The following is an 11956-nucleotide window of genomic DNA, read 5'->3' on the forward strand; positions in this document are numbered from 1 at the left end:
ATAACAACATGGTCACTACCCTCAAAGATCACATGTTCTGGTGGGGGAGACAACATGTAAATGTCTATACACACAAGGTATGCATAGTCAAATGGAATATAACCTCAAAAGGAAGATACTAAGTATGTATGTGAATGGGGAAGGGAAAGATAGAGGAAGGAGTAGGAAAGGCTATTTGCAGAAGAGGGTATTTGAAATAAATTTTGAAGGAAATCAGGCATTCCAGGAGGCAGAGGTGAGGTAGCCAGGCATTCCAGGAAAGGGAGCCAGTCAGTGCAAAAGCAGATTTTAGAGAGATGAGATATCATATTCAAGGATAACAAAAACACTAGTGACTTTGGATCATAGAGTATCTGGTGGGGAGTAAAATGTAAGAAGAATGGAAAGGTAGGAAGGGGCTAGGTTATGAAACACTTTAAAAGCTAAAGAGAATATTTTCTATTTGACTATGGAGGTAATAGGTAGGTAGACACTGAGCAAGAGAGTACTTCCCTTTAGGAAATTCACTTTGGCAGCTAAATGGAGGATGGATTGGAGTAGAGAAAAAAGACAAGAAGACCTACCAGAAAATGACTTACTGCTATAGACCAGGCATGAGGTGATGAAAGCCAGCATCAGGGCTGCAAAAGTGTGAGTAGTGAGGAGGGGACTTACAGGAGAAATGTCAGAAAGGTAAAAACAAGATTTGGCCTCTTCCTAAACATTAGGCATAAAATTTATTTCCACCTCTTTGGTATTACAGATGAATATTTTTATATGAATAGGTTATCGTTATGTTTTTCTCCAAGATAAACCCTACTCAGGAGTACAAACCTAACAGTGGGTTCATGGGGTCATGGGATCTGAACAATTTTGTGATTTTGATTAATACAATTTCAAAAAGATAGATTCTTCAAACTAGAAGCCAGTGAGCTTGACTTCCTTCACAGGAAAAATTGTAGAATATATTACATTATTAAAGAGAAATACTATGAGTACTTATAAAGAGCATAGATGATTCTTACAAGCTAGTATGGATTTAATGGGAACATCAGAGGATGTAAGCTCTTCTGGGGTAGAGACAATCTCATTTTTATATTTGTATCACCAGTGCTGGGTACATAAGTTTATGCTGATTGTTGTACCGAATTGAATTGAAGTCATAGCTGACATTTCCTTTTTTGACTGGGTTTTTTAGACTAGTAGTGCATGAAGGGAATGCTGTAAGCATACTTTATATACTTGGACATCTGCAAAGCCTTTATATGGCAGTTTTCTCACAACATCCTTGTGGATAACATAGGGAGAAGTGGGTTCAATGATAATACTTTTAGGTGGGTTCAGAACTGCTTAACTGACCGGTTATGAGGAGTCTGGAGGGATGTCTTTATGGAGTGCCAGAGGGCTCTGTCCTTGGTATTGTTCTGTTAAACACTTTTATCAATGAGTTGATCAAGGCGCAGATGGCAAGCTTGTAAAATTTGCAGGCGGCATGAAGTTGAGAGGAATAGATAATATATTGGATGACAGAATCCATATCCAGAAAGCTTGACAGGTAAGAATGATGGGCTGCAGCTAACAAGACACAATTTAACAGAGGAAAATGTGAAAATCCTACACTTGGCTCCAGAAAATTGAGAGTGTGAGTTCAGAATCAGGGTGATGTTCCTAAAAAGAAGTCTATATCTAAATATGCAGGTGCTTTCTTATAAATTCATACAATTTATAAATTGATTAGAAATGATTAAAAATTACACACACACGTGTGTGTGTATGTGCATGTGTGTGTGTGTGGTATGATGCAGCACCAATAACACAAAAGAAATAAAAGAGCTATATAGAGCATCCATAAGTAGTTGTCTGGTTACACTCTGCCCTGAATAACTACATGTAGTCTGAGTCTAGATCTGAACATCGCATTTTACTTTTTAAAAATGTCCTGGGGCAGCTAGGTGGTGCAGTAAATATATAGAGCACCAGCCCTGGATTCAGGAGGACCTGAGTTCAAATCCGACCTCACACATATAACACTACTATCTGTGTGACCTTGGAAAAGTCACTTAACCCCATTGCCTAACCCCCTCCCCCCCAAAAAAAAAGTCTTATTGATGTCCTTTGGTTTTATATCATATTTCTTTCTTTTTCAGAATATGCTTCTCTCCCTAACCTACCCAGCCAGCCTTTTATTGCAACCAAACAACAAATCATCAAAGCCAACCTATACATTGACTATGCATGACAGCATGTCCAACATTCCATAGTCATAGTCTCCTACTCCAATGAAAGGAGAGACTGAGTACTGCATTTTTGAAGGGATTTATTGGCAATCTGGGGAATGTCTTGAGGACAAAGATCAAAATGATCCGGTGCCTGGCACGTAGTCAGTATTTCACACCTGCTTCTTCACTTGACTCCCTTCTTGTTAATTCTTTCTTTCTCTTGAAGTTATTTTGTATCTACTTGATGATTTCTTGTCTATATACTTGCTTTCCACCAGTAGAATGTAATCTCCTGGAGGGCAGGGACCTTTTGTCATTTTTGTCTTTGTATTTTCAGTACCTCACACATAGTAGGCACCTAATGTTTTCTGTTGAACTGAGCTGGATTATTGCAGTTTAAATATTTGCATGTATTGAAAGAAATTATTAGTTTACTAACATTAATTATTAAAATGGGATTCTGGATTTTTTTTCTGAGGCACACAAAGGTTATCACATGTCCAAATTCTTGGAACTATTAAATATCAACTTCAAGATCTATGGATTAAAACTAAAGGTCTTCCTACTTACAAATCTAATGCTATGTTATACTGCAAACTGACTAAGTCATCCTGGGCAAATCTGTTTACCCTTCAGTGCTCTAGGCCAAAGGTTCTCAAACTTTTGGTCTCAGGACCCCTTTATGAACCTCTTTATACTCTTAAAAAGTATTGGGACTCCCCACAAACTTTTATTTGTGTGAGTTAAATCTATCAGAATTTACCATATTTGAAATTAAAACAGATACATTTTAAACTATGTATTAATTCATTTTAAAATAATAATGAAAAAGCCTTTGTATGTTAACATAACACTTTTTAAAAAAATAAATATTACTATGGTTTCCAAAACAAACAAAAAGAAAATTAGAGAGAAAAGTGGCATCATTTTGCATATATCTACAACCCCCTTTTATTTCTAGCTTAAGAAAAGATGGCTATATTCTCATATCTGCTTTTGCATTTAACCTGATACACTACTCTGGTTGAAGTATATGAAGAAAATCTTACTGTGCACAGATATGGAGTTGGAAAAGATGGGAGTATTTCAATGTCTTAGCATTATTCTGAAATAATTTTGACTTCACAGACTCCCTGAAAGGGTCTCAGGGAGTCCCAGGAGTCCTTGGACCACACTGAGAATCACTACTCCAGGCAAATCTCTCAAATTATAAATTGTGGAGAAGGGCCAGACCTGCACTGGTAGAAAGCAGGCAGTGCCCATGAAATCACAGGTCCAGTCCCTATCTTTGTTGTTACATATCGAAGAAAGTCTTAATAAAATCAATAAAATAAATAAATGAGTTTTAAATAGATAAATAAATGAATTTTATTAAAATCTATGAAACAAACCCCCAAAAAGGAATAATATATTTGCAAAGGAAATTGTGGGGAGCAATACTAATTGAGAATGAATTGCTGGGGTTTCTATGATATTTTAACAGATTTACAAACATTAAATATGCATTATCTGATTTATTCCTAATAACAGCCTTATAAAGTGGGTACTACAGGCATTATTTTTCTCCATTTTATAGACAATGAAAGGCTAAATGACTTGCCCACAGTAATTGTCAGACGTGAGATTCAAACCCTTGTATTTCCTGACTTATGAGGTCAGCATTTTCCCCCACAATATTATACTGTCTCCTAGATAGGTCAAGTACTCTCTGCTCCCCCAGACAAAATGGAAAATCTAGGAAATGGTAAATGATTTTTTTTCTCCACTCACTTTTTTTAATTTAGCATTTTATTTTTCCCTAGTTACATGTAAAAACAATTTTTAACATTTGTTTTTAAAAATCTCCACCCAATTTTACAGAAGGGGAAGAGAATTAGAAGGAAGAGAAGGAGGAAGGAAGGAAGGAAGGAAGGAAGGAAGGAAGGAAGGAAGGAAGGAAGGAAGGAAGGAAGGAAGGAAGGAAGGAAGGAAGGAAGGAAGGAACAGAGGGAGGGAGGGAGGGGGAAGAAAGGGGGAAGAAAGGGAGGAGGGGAGGATTTCATATTTAAGTTTTCTACTCACAGCTTCAACTAGTCATTTCCCTCTCTCTTTGTCTTTGATAGACGCATATGTGTATACACACACACACACACACACACACACATATGTTGAGAGAAGAGGAAAGAGGGGAGAGACAGAAAGAGAGACAGAGAGAGAGAGAATGAGAGAAAGAGACAGAGAGAGAGAATGAGAGAGAGAAAGAGACATAGAGAGAGAGAGAAGAGAGAGAGAGAGAGAGAGAGAGAGAACCAGAGAGAGAAAGAGAGAGAGAGAGAAAGTATTTGGAGAAGTACTTATCTGTGAATTCATTTGTCTGAGGAATTCCCAGAATAGTGAAACCGCCTTCTACCAATGGAGGTGGACATTTTTACCTAATTTATAATCTTAGAGAGTTCCTTGCGGCAACTGAGAGTTAAGATGACTTGCCCATGGTCACAGGTGTAGTATGTGTCAAAGGCATAACTTGAGCTCAGATCTTCCTTGCTTCAAGGCCAGATCTCCCTTCATTCTGCCATGCTCCCTCTTCCAAATGGTAAACAACTAAGCATCCAAAAATGTTTTGCTCTTTGGAGAAGCATCTGGATGTTCATGTAAATCTCTCTTTTTCCTTGTCTTATCATCATGCAGACTCAGCCCTGAGGCTTCACTCAAGTAGGCTTCACTTCAGGTTTGAAGACTTTCCAGCAGCAATGTGGGGGAGAAATTCTGGAAGGATTGATTAGCTTGAGATATCCATGACTGTTTAGCCAGACTGATGCCTGTATACATACAGATGCTCCCACAACAGCACTAAGCAATGTGAAATTGAACTGCATGTCCTCTGATCTTTAAAAATGATATATATGAGTTTTGAATAATAGCCAAGCAAACTGTTTGGGCAAATTGACTTTAATTCCTAAGAATTGTTCATCATGATTAATTATCCAAGATTTGACTCAATTTGGTCAAATATGACAGGGATCGCAGATGTACCATTATCCATGCTATCGGGAAGAAAGGAAGCACATTATTTATTTTATTTTATATCACTTTCTTTTATTAAAGGCTGAATAGTTCAGTATAATCAGGTTGACAGTATTTGTTTGGAGATAAAACTGCAAAAGTCAACTGCAAGTGGAGAAAATGAAGCTGATAAGTGTATTTCTATAGAATTGGGAGATACTTCTTACCAATGGAGCAGATAAAGAACAAGTTAATTCTTTGGTATCCGAATGATTTATTGAGAATTCAATGTCAAAGCATCTAAACACAAAGCAGAGAAAGTTAAAGGATTGGGGTTCTAGGATAATTTAGAGTAAGTAGGGAAGAATTCATATATGTTAGGGTTAGAAGTCAAAGGTTTGTCTCACCAGATAAGTAGCGCAGCTGTTCCACACCTCTGCCAAATTATAAAACCTTGAAAAAAGCAGGAGATAACAGAGATTGGATAACAAAAATAGACACTTAGAGATCTATCCCTTGTTTTGAATTCCTGGAAGAATTTAATTCATCCTCGTCGTGATATAGATCATAGGAAGGAGCCTGTCAATCAGTCCCTTGGAGAGTGTCAAGGGTGATGTCTGTAAAATTGTTTGACTTCTTTCAAGATCCTGATTTAACTGGCTGAGCTAGTGAGGAGAAAGCAAGAACACAAGTTGGGGCCTTATAAACTAAAAGTGATCATAACCTCCTTGCAAATATGCATAAAAGAAGTGTTACCCTGAATCTTTCTATGTGAAAGATATTTTGATGATGATAATGGTCATTTTGATTTGTGAAGGATTTTATTGTTTAGAAAACATTTGCCTGTAAATTATTTCATCGGATATACTCGACCCCCACTCTGGCATAGATAGCAATTGTAATCTAAGGGGAGAGGGGAGGAGAGTGGAAAAGGAGGGGAGGGAAAGAGAAGAGGATAGGAGGGAGGGGAAGAGAGGAGAGGAAAAGAGAGGAGAGGACAGGCCAGGAGAGGCCAGGAGATGCCAGAAGATGAGTTGGCCAACTTGAACAGGCCAGTTGGGTCCCCAGTGGAGCAGCTCAGCTTACTCACAGGTTGTGCTTTGTCCTTTGTTCTCAAAGAGGACCATGACCTCAGGAAGATGATGCCATGACTTGCAAGTGAATTGGTTTTAACTGAGGGGTGCTGTGCAAAGTCAGCAGCTTCACTTTCACCTCTGGAGCCATCTGGATCGAGTGGCCAGATATAGATCAGGACAACAGGAGATGGCCACCAACTTCCAACTGACACCCACAGGGCTGCCACACCAGCTTAGCTGAAGCAGCAGGCACCCTGAGAGAAAGACAGGAGGCAGCATGTGCCAGGAAAAGCAAACCACCACCACTGCCTCAGTCTCCTCAGACCCCTATGGAACCAGTTCAGACCCTGAACTCAAGAGCCTTGGGGACAGCAGTGCTTCCAGCCCAGTGCCCTCGACCATCATCCTGGAAAGCAGTACTTGCAGAGATGCAGCCTGGCAATTGTTACTGACGATGCTAGGGATACAGCTACTGAAGACACAGGAAAAAAAAAAGGTTTTGCCACTAAAGTGCTTGGTGCTATCAAATGGCACAGTATTAGAAACTTGTATGATTTCATCAGTGAAAATTGCACTAAAGAAGAAGTCTAAACATCGCTTATTTCCCCCATTATGCCCTAAGAACTATGGGACCTTTCTTTCCAACTGCTTTCTGAGCTGAAACTTTCCATTTGTGTTGATTCCCCTAGTAGAATTTGAATTCTTTGAGAGCAGAGACTATCTTTTCTGTTTGTATCCTTATCCCTTAGCACAGTGTTTTTGCACATGGTTAGAGCTTACTGAATGTACTAATCATCCATTTATCTCTCCAATGCCCATCTGAGAAGACCTAGAGAAGGACAAGATCAGAAGAACAAAACCTCTGAAGATTATCCTTGTGCTTATCCTACTACTTCTGGTCTGGACACACTGGAAAATCTTTGGCTACTCCCCCTGAAGGATGAAGGCAGTATTGAATCTTCTTCATCCAAGCTTTTAAAGATCTGAAGGCGTTTTCTTTCAAGGGACAGCTCAGTTTCAAACGAAGGGTCCTGTCCTGTTAACAATAGAAAACTTCACCTTCATCCCACCAACATGACTTGTTGGAGAAGACCTGTTTTTCTAGATGGATTTGAATTGGAGAAAGACGATTTCTGTCCCCCTCCCTCCACCCCAACATTTCCAAAAAGCTAGGAGTCAGTCAACAAGCATTTATTAAGTGCCAAATATTTTCCAGGTACTATGCTGAGCTCTGGGGATACAAAGAAAGGCAAAAATAATTCCTATTCTTAAGAAGTTCCTAGTCTAATGGGGGAGACAACATGCCAATAAGTATGTACGAACAAGATATAGATTGAATAAATTAGGGATAGTCTCGGAGGGGAGGGACCAAGAGTGAAAATGACTAGCAAAGACTTGGTACAGAAGGTGGGATTTCAGCTGAGATTTAAAGTAAGCCAGGTAAGCCAGGAGGCAGAGATAAGAAGGAAGAGAGTTGTGGGCATGGAGGACAGACAGTCAAAATGCTCGGAATCAAAAGATGGAGCATATTGTGTGGGGAATAGCAAGGAGGTCAGTGTTACTGGATTTCAGAATACATGGAGGCAAGTAAGGTATAAGAAGACTGGAAAGGTGAAAAGAGGTGAGGGCATATAGGGCTTTAAAAGTCAAACCAATGATTTTATTCTTGATTCTAGAGGTAATAGAGAGAGACAATGAGGCAACTGGATATTGACAAGGATGGTTAAGGACATTTCTACTCTACCATTGTATAATATTCTGGGTCAACATCTTAGTCCATGGTGAGCCTTTTCCCACTCTAAATAAAACCAACACAGGGGTTGCTCACTGGGTATATTGTTTTCAACTGCATGATTAGTACTTTCAGCCCACTCCTTCCTGTGGCATTTCTGGGTCAGCACTGCTGACTTCTGCTTCTGCTGGCCCTGCAGTTTCACTGTTTTTCCAACCGGAGTCCTTCCTCTGAGAAAGCTTTTAAAGGGATCAAGTTGTGTTTCTTTTTAGGGACATTTCAAATACAACTTGAATATGCAGAATGTTTCAGTTTATAAAATGGGTAGCTCAGTTTCCCTAGCTACTGGCTGAGAGGTTAAAAACAAATAAAGACATTTTGAAATTGTCCTTTTGGAGAGGGTGAAAGAAGATGAAGAAGAGAAGGGTGAATTTGTTTTTGTTTTTGTTTGGTTTTATTTTTATATAGTATTTGTTTTTTCCTGATTGCATGTAAAGACAATTTTTAATATTCATTTTTTAATTTTTACTTTAGACTTAAATGCTAAAACTTAAATACATACACAATAAGAAAAGAAAAAGAAACATATTATAAACTTAAATACAAAACAAGAAAAGAAAAAAAAACATTGTCAGGTACACAGCAGAATGTAAGAAAGGGTTCAAAATATACAGCAATAAATTTCCATTTTAACAAAGCCCATATAATAAACACTACACTTTGTGTTGAGAGCTGTGGATTTTTGCTTCCTTGTAAGTTTTCTTTTATTCTCTGCTGTGCACTTTTTACTTCGTTCTTACTTTGTTTTGTGAGGAAATACATTTAGATACAGATACGTAACATTCATATTCAAAAATTTGGAGTTCCAAAGTTTTCACCTCTTCTACTGACTTCTCTCCCCTCTGCCCAAGACAGTAAGCAATTTGACATTGACTATATATGTGGAGAAGGATGAGGTTTTTTTTGTTTGTTTGTTTATTTAGGCAATTAGGGGTAAGTGACTTGCCCAGGGTCACACAGCTAGTAAGTGCCAACTGTTTAGGTCTGAGGCCAGATTTGAAAGGATGAGCTTTAAAACCTGGTTAGAATACCAGACTTAAAGACAGAAAAACCTAGTTTTCATATTTGACATTTATTAGTTCTGTTAACTTGGGTTAATCTCTCTGAGCCTCAGTTTCCTCATCTGTAAAATAAGAATGATACCTACCCTGTCTAGTTCACAAGGTAGTTCTAAAGCTCAAATGACATTACACATGAAAAATAATTTGCAGATATTAAGGCATGGTGTCAGCTAGAAGTAAAACTATATATATATCTATATATATATATATATATACATACATATATATATACATATACATATATATATATACATATATATATAATATACGTAGATATAGATATATATATATATATATATATATATATATTCCATATATATATAAAGAATCTATCCAACTATCCATTTATCTCATCTATTTTTCTATAGCCTATAATACATATTATAACACACATACAAATATACATATATTCCATATGTAAGTGGGATATATATGTAATATATATAATAACATATAACATATATATCACCAAAATAGTTTGTGTGGTCAACTCACTGGAAAGTTTCTCAATTCAATGTTTTAGTGTAGAACAGACTGAGTAAATGTGTTGGACTTGCTACTTTGTTACCATTTGTTAGGCTGTGGTGGACATACTACCCTGATTAAATCTGTTAAGAGGTAATGGATTAAGAGCTGGTCTTAGACTTACAAAGATACAGTTTCAAGCCCCAATTTAACATGTATTGTCTATGTGATCCTGGGCAAATCATGTATTCTTCCATTGCTCTGGGAACTTCTCTAACACTTATGGTTCTAGTGCAGATACTATCCTATATTTATAGAGAGAGCTTCTTTAGTACAGTTTCACTACACAAATTAAATAGCACATCACTCCCATTCCCCTCAGTATCAGGAAACAAGAGGATCTCGGAGTCCACAAGACCTGAGTTCAAATTGCTCCCGTTACACAGACTACCTCTGTGATCATGAGCATGTTACCCAACCTCTTAGTACTTGAGGCACTATAGAAGATACCATGGTACCTGGCACATAATAGATCCTTAATAAATGTTTGTAAGGGCTGCTAGGTGGCATAGTGGATAGAGCACTGGCCCTGGATTTCAAGAGGACCTGAGTTCAAATCTGCCCTCAGGCACATAACACTTACTAGCTGTGTGACCCTGGGCAAGTCACTGAACCCCATTGCCTAGCCAAAAAAAAACAAAAAAAAGAATAAATGTTTGTGGATTGATTAATTGATGAGATGTTGATTAGGTGGAGAGTATTTCCGTGCTGGGGGTTCCCCATAAAGATGAAATTACAAGTTCACATCAAAATGATAATGATGATGTCTTTCAGCAAAATCAACCTCTGGCTTTTCAACATGGTATAGAGATGACCCTAGCTTCTTATAGGCTACATATGTAGAGCACAAGCCACAGAAATTCCTAATGTGTAGGAAATGGCTTTGAATGTGGGCCTAGTGATGGGCAGTGTGTCCTATCATTTGAAAACTAGCCTTAAGTTCAGCCTGGCTCATAGCCCAGGTGGGCCAGAGAAATAGATAAGCATCTATCTGTCACTCAACTTTTGAAGACTAATGTCTGAGATGATGTGATCTTTGTTAGCAGAGGAAATAGGTACTCTGATAACCGTAATAATAGCTAGCATTTACAGTGCTCTTTAAAAATCCCCAAATACGTTACATATGTTATCTCATCTGAACTTCATAATAATTCTGGAGATACGTACCATTATTGTCTCCACTTTACATATCAAGAAACTGAGCTTAAGAGGAATTAAGTGACTCATCCAGAGTCACACAGATAGCTAGTGTCTGAGGCAGGATTTGAACTCAACTCTCCATGACTCCAAGTACAGTACTTCCACTCACCGTATCATATAACTACCTGAATATTCACTCAATCCCTTAATTAATAATGATAATATGTTTATATGTCATTTATTCTGATGATTGAGAAAAAAGGAAGGAATAATCATGATTTCACTTTAATTTTGAAGACTCAAAGTAAATAGAACAGAAACCAAACCTTCAGGAACTCTGTAGAAGAAGGACTTTGAAAAAGTCAACATCTTTATTCCCAGCTTTCTCTCGGTAAGCGTTTAAGGCTATTTAAATCTTACTCACTCCAAGAACAGTCCAGAAATAAAATCCTTGACAGTTAAGCAGCTAATCACCAGCAACAGAATTTTCAACACCTTTTCATTTGCTGCTAAGTCTGAGCTGCCCTGGGCACCCCAGGGAATCTGCTATTTGCAGCCAAGGTCAAAGGGGATGGGAGGGTATTTGGAGTTCGTACAGGCAATGACTTCATTGCTAACTCTGGGCTAACAAGCCCTGATAGAGTGTAAATAGTCAGGAGAAGCTGGCCTTGGGTAGTCATGAATTTGAAAGGGAATATAATGGAGTGATGGAGAGCTAATCCAGGATAATGGGCATGCCCTGATAGAGATGGCAGTAACTATGAGAAACCTTCTAGTGAATAAAAATATGATTTGCAGAAGGAAGATTAGAATTCTCTGCCTATTTCAGCTGTCAGTTACTAAAGAGCATCCTTTTCCACCCTGAGAATTAGGGCCATAGTCTTATCCTTTGCCTGTAGCAATGAAACAAAATGACTATTCGTTTTAAAGCAAACATGCTATGTACAATTGAGAAAACTACTAACTACAAAAAGCCGTAAGGTGGCACAGTGGATAGGGCACTGGAACTGGAGTGAAGAGAACCTGAGTTCAAATGTAGCCTCAAATACTTACTAGCTGTGCAACCCTGGGCAACTCATTTAACCTGTTTGTCTCAGTTTCCTCATCTGTAAATTGAGCAGGAGAAGGAGGTAGAAAACCGCTCCAGTGTCTTTGCCAAGAAAACTCCAAATGGGGTTACAA

The sequence above is a fragment of the Phascolarctos cinereus genome, unplaced genomic scaffold (assembly GCF_003287225.1).
Source record: "Phascolarctos cinereus isolate Bilbo 61053 unplaced genomic scaffold, phaCin_HiC Scaffold_1;HRSCAF=81, whole genome shotgun sequence".
In the NCBI taxonomy this organism is placed as follows: domain Eukaryota; kingdom Metazoa; phylum Chordata; class Mammalia; order Diprotodontia; family Phascolarctidae; genus Phascolarctos; species Phascolarctos cinereus.